Below are 10256 nucleotides of genomic sequence, written 5' to 3'. Positions count from 1 at the left end.
ACATCAGTGCCCCCATACATCTGGTGTCCCCATCAAGAGTTGCCCCCTTACATCTGGTGTCCCCATCAAGAGTGCCCCCCATACATCTGGTGTCCCCATCAAGAGTGCCCCCTTACATCTGGTGTCCCCATCAAGAGTGCCCCCTTACATCTGGTGTCCCCATCAAGAGTGCCCCCTCTACATCTGTGTCCCCATCAAGAGTGCCCCCATACATCTGGTGTCCCCCATCAAGAGTGCCCCCTTACATCTGGTGTCCCCATCAAGAGTGCCCCCTTACATCTGGTGTCCCCATCAAGAGTGCCCCCTTACATCTGGTGTCCCCATCAAGAGTTCCCCCTTACATCTGGTGTCCCCATCAAGAGTTCCCCTTACATCTGGTGTCCCCATCAAGAGTTCCCCCTTACATCTGGTGTCCCCATCAAGAGTGCCCCCATTACATCTGGTGTCCATATCAAGAATGCCTCCTTATATCGGGTGTCCCCATCAGAGTGCCCTTTAAATCAGGTGACCCCAATAGAGTCCCGCCTTATAAACAATTGTCCCATAAGAGGTGTCCTCTACATGGATTCTCCTCAGATTGCCTACTTTACATCAACTGTCCTGCATTAGACAGACTCATGGATCAATGGACGCACTCTCAAGGGGACCTGTGGGGGGGACAAACTAAAATCTGGGGGGGCGCAGCCTACCCCAGCACTCCGCTAGATCCGAGCCAGTGCTGAAGGTGTTCAGAAAGAGCTGAAGTTCTGGGCTGTGTGCAGGCCACTCAAGTTCCTCCACACCAAACCCACTGAGCCAGGTCCTAATGGATCTCAGGCTTTATGAGTTTGGTTTAGTGAGTTTGGTGTGCAGCTATTCCGGAAAAGAAAAACACCTTCCCCAAACTGCCTGCCACAAGGATGGAACTTGCACAATTATCTAGAAAAGACTTTGTATGCTGCAGCATTAACAGTACCCTTCACTGGAAACACCTAAACGTAATCATTTGGAGGATGTCCCTCATATCGTTTGGTGTCAAACTCCATTAGCATTATGGTTTCCCTCAAAGGGCCGGTTGTATCTGTAAGACTATGTAAATTTATCCGGGGCTTTTTTTTTCTCAGAGAAAAGGTGCAGGAACTCAACCACACCGTGTAAGTGCTAAATCAAGCTCAAAAGGGAAACAATTTAAAAACTGCCAATATTTCAAAAGCCTTACTACTATGTAAAATGAGGGCAACCATATTTGCTCACTACATAAATAGGCACTGGCAACCACCCTTAAAGATGAGATGGTTTATTAAATAGCTGCATCAAATTAGGCCTGACTGATTTGAGACAATACAAGATTTTTAATCTGTAAGAGGTTTCATCTTGGCAGTTTTCAGCAGAGTTTGGCCTAGCTTACACTTTCTGTTGGGGGTGCAGAAAAAACAGACAGCTGAGCCCACACTGCAAGGGTTACCTGCTGGTAAGGGGGTTAGTTATTGTGGGGGAGGAGCTGAGAGAGCCGCCGCGGGACCCCAGAACAGGAGGATCGGGGCTACTCTGTGCAAAACAAGCTGCACAGTGGAGGTTAAATTAAAAAAAAAAAAAAATTAAAAAATGAACTTTTACAATCCCTTTAACTCCACTTTCTTGGGTAAAAAAAAAAAAAGCGAATAAAAATAATACTAATATAGCATATACAATTGTGACACAAGTCATATTGTAATTGAATATTAACCACTTGCCCTCCAGAAAATTAACCCCCCCCCCCTTCATGACCAGGCCATTTTTTGCGATACTGCACTGCGTTACTTTAACGGACAATTGCACGGTTGTGCAGCGTTGTACCCAAATAAAACTAATGTGCTTTTTTCCCACAAATGGAGCTTTCTTTTGATGGTATTTGATCACCCCTGCGTATATTATATATATATATATATATATATATTTTATTATATACATATACATACATACATACATAAAAAGACCGACAATTTGGAAAAGAACTATTTTTTACTTTCTTGCTATAAAACCTATCCAATAAAAAAAAAGTAAAATAAAATAAATCGAAATTTCTTAATCAATTTAGGCCAATACGTATCCTGCTACGTTTTAGGTAAAAAAAAAAAATCCCAATAAGAGTATATTAATTGGTTTGCGCAAAAGTTAAAGCGTCTACTAACTATGGGACTTGCAATGACACACAGAGCGGAGCTTGGCCCCGCCCCTGCTCCCTCCTCACTGGCTGCGATTGACAGCAGTGGAAGCCAATGGCGGCCACTGCTGTGTCTATTATTATTATTATATTATTGGTACTTATATAGCGCTGTCAATTTATGCAGCACTTTACACATACATTGTACATTCTAAACCAATGAGGAGGAACAGAGCCTCTGCTCTTGTGCACATCGCTGGATTGAGATTGGGCTCAGGGGGGCTGGGAGGGGAGCTGCATGCAAAAAGTTTTTAGTAGAATGCAAAAAAAACAAAAAAACAAAACAAAAAACTTTGTGTGTCTTTAGAACCACTTTAAAGTGTTACTAAACCCAGGACTCTGCATTCACTATATCTGGTCTCCCACAGTACACAGAACATGGAAATGCAATTATTTTATTAAGTATAAATTGCTACATACCCTTTCTCATCAGCAGTATATAGTCTTGTGACTTCTATTAGTGTCTGATTAAAGCTTGCAGGGGGAGTTTCATTCTCTCACAATTAGTGGTGCACCGAAATTTCGGGTGCCAAAAATTATCGGACGAAAACGGTGTTTTTGTCATTCGTCCGAATAACAAAAACAGCCGATACCGAAAAGGGGGCGTGGTCCGCCCCGGGTGCCGCTCATTGCGAGAATGTCCCTCTGGCGCACCCAGTCCTCCACTCCCCCCTCCTTTGCCCGCCCTGTCACACACATGGAGATCGGGGACTCTATTCCTCCCTGCGGTGGAAGTCGGGGCTGTCCGCAGTGAGAGTTGGGCGGGAGGAGGCCGCATTGTGGGCAGTGTAGTTCAGAGGTGAGAAATGTTTGCCTGAATCTCACACATAAGAAGGATGAATAACATTCTGAACCACAAGGTGAGGGTGGTATATAGTATGAAAAGAGCAAGCTTTTGACAAGGATCAATTATATACATACCTGTCTGTCCAGTAAGCCAAAGAGTTATGTGCAAAGTGTAGTAATCCATAGCAAAGAAGCAGAATTAAGTTTTCACTGATCTGACTTCAGTAAACTGAAATCTGATCTTGCTGTTATTGCTGGTCTTTGCATTCCAAATGTCCTTTTGTTCCATTTTGTAACTTACAGCAGAAAAATTACACCTGGAATCTAGTAGGTTAGAGAAAGCATCTTCACTTTCCTGTGAAGTTATACTGTATACTGCTGATTACCTAACACTTTCAAACACACAGCCATACATGTATGAGTGCCCAATGAATATTCTCTGATCATCTCCTGTACCATGTCTGCAGTCTCCGATCATCTCCTGTATCATGTCTGCAGTCTCCGATCATCTCCTGTATCATGTCTGCAGTCTCCGATCATCTCCTGTACTATGTCTGCAGTCTCCGATCATCTCCTGTACTATGTCTGCAGTCTCCGATCATCTCCTGTACTATGTCTGCAGTCTCCGATCATCTCCTGTACTATGTCTGCAGTCTCCGATCATCTCCTGTACTATGTCTGCAGTCTCCGATCATCTCCTGTACTATGTCTGCAGTCTCCGATCATCTCCTGTACTATGTCTGCAGTCTCCGATCATCTCCTGTACTATGTCTGCAGTCTCTGATCATCTCCTGTACCATGCCTGCAGTCTCTGATCATCTCCTGTACCATGCCTGCAGTCTCTGATCATCTCCTGTACCATGCCTGCAGTCTCTGATCATCTCCTGTACCATGCCTGCAGTCTCTGATCATCTCCTTATTATGTCTGCAGTCTCTGATCATCTCCTGTACTATGTCTGCAGTCTCTGATCATCTCCTGTACCATGCCTGCAGTCTCTGATCATCTCCTTATTATGTCTGCAGTCTCTGATCATCTCCTGTACCATGCCTGCAGTCTCTGATCATCTCCTGTACTATGTCTGCAGTCTCTGATCATCTCCTGTACTATGTCTGCAGTCTCTGATCATCTCCTGTACTATGTCTGCAGTCTCTGATCATCTCCTGTACTATGTCTGCAGTCTCTGATCATCTCCTGTACTATGTCTGCAGTCTCTGATCATCTCCTTATTATGTCTGCAGTCTCTGACCATCTCCTGCATTATATCCACCGCTTGGAAATTTTGCTAATACTATTAGCAAGGTGTTGTATAAAAATGTATTTAATATATAAAAATAACAATATTTTAAAAAAAGTAATTTTCAGTATCAGTCATTTTCGGTATTGGTTTCGGTTTTCGGCCTAGTGTATTTTTCATTTTCGGTATAGGTTTTCGGCACCAAAAAACCCATTTGGTGCCCCCCTACTCACAGATGTCCTATGAGAATGCAGAACCCCCCGACCCTCTGTCTGGACAAGGCTGATGGGAAGGTGCATGTGATCAGCACAGGGCCAAAGAAAAAAAAAAAAAAAACTCTCTAGCAATACACACTAAACTGAGCATGTGCAGAGTGAGCCCAAAGGCTCTGTTATTTCAGGAGATGGATTGAGGACAGTGGAAGAAAGGGAGGATCAGAGAAGACCATATCAAACAGCCTTTTTACACAATGGATTAACCCCTTAGGTTGCACAGGGAGTATAACAAGCACGCTTTACTGCATATACACACCAATTTTACTGGTGTGGGTTTAGTAACAAATCTTACATGTGAGTAATACAGAATATATAATAATGAAAATACGTTATACTAGCTTTTTTATAGATCAAAACACTTGAGATTGAGCCCGAGCAAGGGTAGGGCTGCCAGACAGCCAGATTCAGTGCATTAGAAGGAATTACAAGCAAGGCTGTAAAGCCACATAACCTGTGTTCCCAATGGCGGAGTTTGATAATACAATTTATTTGCAGTCCTGGCAACGGCTCAGCTGGGATTCAGGAATCCGCATTACATAATTCTAAAATGAGTTTCTACTTCCTAATCTGTGCAACAAACTAAGATTAGAGAAGGCAGTCTATTAACAACCCCAATTACACATTAAAAGGGTAACAAACAAAACACAGCTCATAACTACCAGGCACCCCACCCACAAGTAAGAAAATAATTCCTTATGACAGAGAGGATTGATTTGTTTTTTTATCACTTGTCTCCCGGTTTTGAGGCACTCTTGATAAAGAAGAGGGCTGGAGCTACCAAAACAGCAGTGATTCATCCTGAAACCAAACACTGACACTAATATGTGAGGCTCATAAATTAAGCAACATTCAGCTTCAAGAGTCATAAAGAGGAATAGGAAAAAACGCACACCGGGCTTTTCAAAGAACTTTACTAAGCAATAGAAGTGACTAAAATTGCTCCGTCTCCAGGATCGTTTTAGAAATGCAACATTCCGAAAAAAGAAATGACTTTAAACTAAAATGGGCACATGCACGCCGTTTTCGGTGTTAGGCCCCTTTCACACCTGTGCAACTTTTCCTGCGACTTGGGACTGCAAAGTCGCATAAGACGTTCCCTATGATTTCTAATAATCGTTCATATCTGTGCGACTTCAAGCCGTGCCGACTTCAAAGTTGTCCCTGTACTACTTTGGTCCGGCTTTCATGCGTGTTAAGGGCTACTATGTGATGCCCATTATGCTTTGCCTTTTGCAGGGAAACAAAGAGGAAGTAAAACCCACCAGGGTTTACTTCCTCTATAAACAGCATTTCTGAGACAGGGATCTGACTGGACAGAGCTAAGTGTAATCTAAGACCTGCATGAAGGCAATAAATAAACCCTCCTCTACACAGTCTCATAGGGAAACATGCACGTCTGAGGCTGTCAATCACCCGCTGTGTGCTGGGGAGGGGGTTGTCTCCTGGGATTGTCTGGTGTGCATAGACTGTCAGAAATGACTCATGCAGATAGCACAGAAATGACAGAGCAGACAGAAATCCAGGTGCACTTCTAGAAGCTTGTTGAAAGCCTGCTAGCAGCCTGCCTAAAGTGGTACTCTAATGAGGATCTGCGTTCAACATGTACAAACTGGAGCTGAGGGGCACTTGCAAAACTTCACCAACACTTGCTGAAAGCTCTGCAAATGCTTTGTCAAAGCATGCTGTTCACACTGCTCATATACAAGGCAAAACCCCTGTGAAACAGGCCTAAAACCCTTGCCAATTGACATGCACCCAAAAATGAAATTGTTTTGTGTGGAGTGCTCTTGGGTGTAGGGGGTCTCCACAAAGAGTAAAACAAAATTGAATTCATATTACCTGTCAAGTTGCTGTTATGGCATCCAAACAGGGTGGATAAAAATCAATGGATTAAAAAAAAAAAAAATCTGATTATTTTTATCAAATTTATTTTAATAAAATGCTTTTGGAGTAAAAATCTATCTAAAAGATAGTTTTCTATTTAAGATACATTAATAATTTAGTTTATTCAGCATGAAATGGAGCTTAGTTATGTAGCAAGAGGCTGCATATTCTGCAATATTCACATTTTTGGTAAACTCATTCAATGAATCCAATCTCTGCAAGATGAGATAACATGCACTGCATTGATGCATTCACACAATTTCACAATAGCTATGAGATAAACAAAAGTTCAGGAATATTCTGTTTATCTCATTGTTTTGCAAATCCATGTACACTACAAACTGTATGATTGAATCAGTTCTGATATCACGGTTTTACTAACCTGACAGCTTATTATTCTAAATAGGAAACCTTCATTGTGTTTGCAAATTAAATATTCTAACTAGCAGCAAGAATAAATCCTTACATTTAAAGAGCACCTGTCATTTCAGATCCATCATGGCAGCGCCTGTTAGCGGGCATCCACTCACCTGCTACCGCCACGCCCCTCACCTTGCTGTGTCACTGCCGCATCACCAGCTGTCATATTAAAGTGAATGAGACTGTCGGCGAGTCAACAGCGGGTCAGAGGAGGAGACGTTCGCTGTAGGACAGAGATGACAGTTGCTCTGTAAAAATTATGATTTAAAAAGAGTTGATTTAATAAAGCCTTTTTACTAGTGATTTAAATCAAATCCACCCTCTGCATCCAAATATCATGCAGCACTAAGGCCCCTTTCACACTGGGGCGGTTTGCAGGCGCTATTGCGCTAATAGCGCCTGCAAACCGACCCGAAACAGCCACTGCTTTGTCTCCAGTGTGAAAGCCCTGAGGGCTTTCACACTGGAGCGGTGCGCCAGCAAGACGGGGAAAAAAGTCCTGCTAGCAGCATCTTCGGAGCGGTGAAGGAGCAGAGTATACACCGCTCCTGCCCACTGAAATCAATGGGACAGCGCGGCTATACCGCAGTGGTTTTTAACCCTTTCTCAGCCGCTAGCGTGGGGTAAAACCGCCCCCCGCTAGCGGCCGAATACCGATGGTAAAGCAGCCGCCGCCCCGGTGCGAAAGGGGCCTAAGGCTGGATTCATATGCATTTTTAGTGCTTTTTGCAGATTTGCACTACAATCCATATAACATGGTTTCCTATGGAAACATTCTGTAGTGCAAATCTGCAAAATGAAAAAAGCACTAAAAATGCAGAGGTGTGAATCCAGCCTTAGGCCTTGTTTAGACTTGTGGTACGATCCTCTGTTTCCTGCCCGTGGCAAAAACGATCCATCATGTGAATGAGGAAGAGAACCGAAAAAGCCCCACAATGAACGCAATAATGCACGCAGTTGTAGCGCATTTGTGCGGCAGTTATGGGGTTAAAACGGGTGGTGCGGAGACATCGCATCGCCTCCTCACCGCCTGTCAAACGGCTCTGAAAAGTGATCTAAATGCAGAATGCTTTTCGGAGGAACAACAGTTTAGACGCTGGAAGTGCTGCTGTGTTGTAATTCATTCAGATCTTGACCCTGTGGCCATAGATCGACACAATAGAACGCACATTGAACTTGCCAGAATTCCCTGTTAGAACAATGGCAGGCTCAACAGGCTATGACAAGAACTGCATATTAGGTATTCACCGCACGGCTGAGCAGTCAGGACCATAATATAAAAGCACTCAGGCTTGTACATGGTGTAGGAGAAACCGGCATGTGTCCAGAGAAATTTCTACATTAATAGGCCAAGTAAATCATATATGTGTCAAATTTAGGGACAGAATGAGAACCCAAGACAGAGAGAAAAGGAAGATATACAGCACTAAAGATGTACCAACACTAGATTTCTTTATCTTTTATTTTCTATATCAATAAAACAATCTGATTTTTTTTTTTTTTACATCCCTAAAGCAGAAAAAGGATAGGCATTATTCATCAAATGCATGCAAGGTCAAACGGGTGTTTTTTTGGGCCACATGTGGCCCTCTCACTCCTTTACGATATGCAGTGGAACCTCGGATTACGAGCATAATCCGTTCCAGGAGAATGCTCGTAATCCAAAGTACTCGCATATCAAAGCGAGTTTTCCCATTGAAGTCAATGGAAACGAAAATAATTTGTTCCGCATTGACTTCAATGGGATGCAATACCGCATGCGGCCAGAGGCAGGGGGGGGGGCACCGGAGAGCCTCGGAAACGGCCGAAAAGGCCCGAATACACTTCGGCTGACCTCGGCAAACCTTGGAAAGACTTCCTACCTGAGATTTGCCGAGGTCAGCCGTGCTGTACTCGGGTCTTTCCGTGCATTTCCGAACGTGATGTTCAGCTCGCCTCTGGCGCCCCCTCCACACCTCAGGCCAAAAGCGGTACTGCACACCGTTTTGGCCTGAATCCTGCTCGATTTGCGAGACACCACTCGCAAACCGAGTTACGCTTTTTAAAAATACAGTGTTCGTATTGCGAAATGCTCGTTAACCGCGTTACTCGCAATCCGAGGTTCCACTGTATCAAACAATAGATAGAAAATAAATAAGAATTGCGCTTAATAATAAATGTGAAGTCCATAAGTGAATCCATATGGATCATGTTCATCTGTGCAAAGATGTCCACAAGCAATGTGATAATAAATCAATCTCTTTAGTGGCAGTGTCCATCATCCATCACCAGCTATAGAAACTGCTGACCAGCTCCTGTAGACCCCTTATTATTAGGGGGTTGGTGTGCGCCTGTGGCTTAAAACCCAGCAAGAGCCTCTCTCCACACCTCAGGGCTTCTCCACACTTCCGATGTCACTCAGTGAGTTCGATAGGAGAGACCAACAAGAGACCAAAGGCTCCACATAGCATAAAATCCTTGGTGGGTTTATTAAATAATAAAATTACAGTAGTAAGTGAGTAAAAGCTCCTTAAGTTTGGTGTGTCGCCCGCAGTAGCGTCGGGAGGGGGGGGACTAACGGGGGCTAAAGCCCCGAGTGTGCCCCCAAAAAGCCCCGGGTCTCGATATTCCTAAATGCATTATCAGCCCCGAGCCGTTTACAGGCAACAGGAACGATCTCTCGCTTATCCAGCGTGCCCGAGTGACGTACAAAAAGTCCCGCCTCCTATGATGGACGTCACACTGGTCCAATGCCGGGATTGCAAGACATGCGACGTCCATCATAGGCGCTGCCGGGACCGCAGCCATGCTAGGCACCGGGAGATCCCCGCTCGCTCTGTGTAAATGGGTGGGTGGCTCTTCTATCTGGCTCTGGCTGCCTGGTGCCTGCAGGGCTATCTTAGTGGTGGTGAATGCCAGCATGAGTGTACTCGCACACAGGTAAGGCTGAGCAGCAATAATCTGTGCGTGTCAGGTAGGTCAGTGTATGTTTCAGGTAGGTCAAGCAAGTGAGCCCATCACCCTCCTCGCCGGCCGCCCCCCCCCCCCCCCCCCCCAGGCTTTACCTCTGGGCTGAAGCCCCTGCTCTTTTTCCCACCTAGCAACACCCCGGGTTTGGCGGCACACAACCAAACAAACTCATCTTTCGGGACACGAGAGAGATGGTGACGTCAGCACGTCGCTCTTCCCTGCGCGTTTCGTCATAAATGACGTCGTCCTGGGGCACAGACAGCGCACTGCGTAACCGACTTAAATACATTACAGAATTAACCAAGTCTCATTCTTGGTTAATTCTCTTGCAGTTGTGGCACTTGATTAGGTGCGGGCAGTCTGGCTGGCTGAGGCTCAGAACGAGGCTTGGTTAATTCCGTAATGTATTTAGGATGGTGACGCAGTGCGCCGCCCGCGCCCCAGGGCAACGTTACTTGTGTTGAAATGCATAGGGAGGAGTGACGTGCTGACGTCACTTTCTCTCTCGTGTCCTGATGGGTTTGT

At 44.7% G+C, this 10256-nt stretch overlaps 1 protein-coding gene across 2 annotated transcripts in view; it reads right to left on the bottom strand.

The window, feature by feature from the left end:
- The window catches only part of IRAK1 (interleukin 1 receptor associated kinase 1), a 144134-nt gene that overhangs the window by 107508 nt on the left and 26370 nt on the right, over positions 1–10256 (bottom strand). Inside the window, exon 2 of one of the 2 annotated variants that reach the window (XM_073600247.1) lies at positions 6893–7005. The exons of the other annotated variant lie outside the window; for it this stretch is intronic. The gene's annotated coding sequence lies outside the window, so the exon portion shown is untranslated. The remainder of the gene's footprint in view (positions 1–6892; positions 7006–10256) is intronic. 2 annotated transcript variants of the gene reach the window in all.

The sequence above is a fragment of the Aquarana catesbeiana genome, linkage group LG09 (assembly GCF_042186555.1).
Source record: "Aquarana catesbeiana isolate 2022-GZ linkage group LG09, ASM4218655v1, whole genome shotgun sequence".
NCBI lineage: Eukaryota > Metazoa > Chordata > Amphibia > Anura > Ranidae > Aquarana > Aquarana catesbeiana.
Note: the sequence above shows the minus strand (reverse complement) of the source record. Positions and strands in the feature narration are given on the sequence as shown.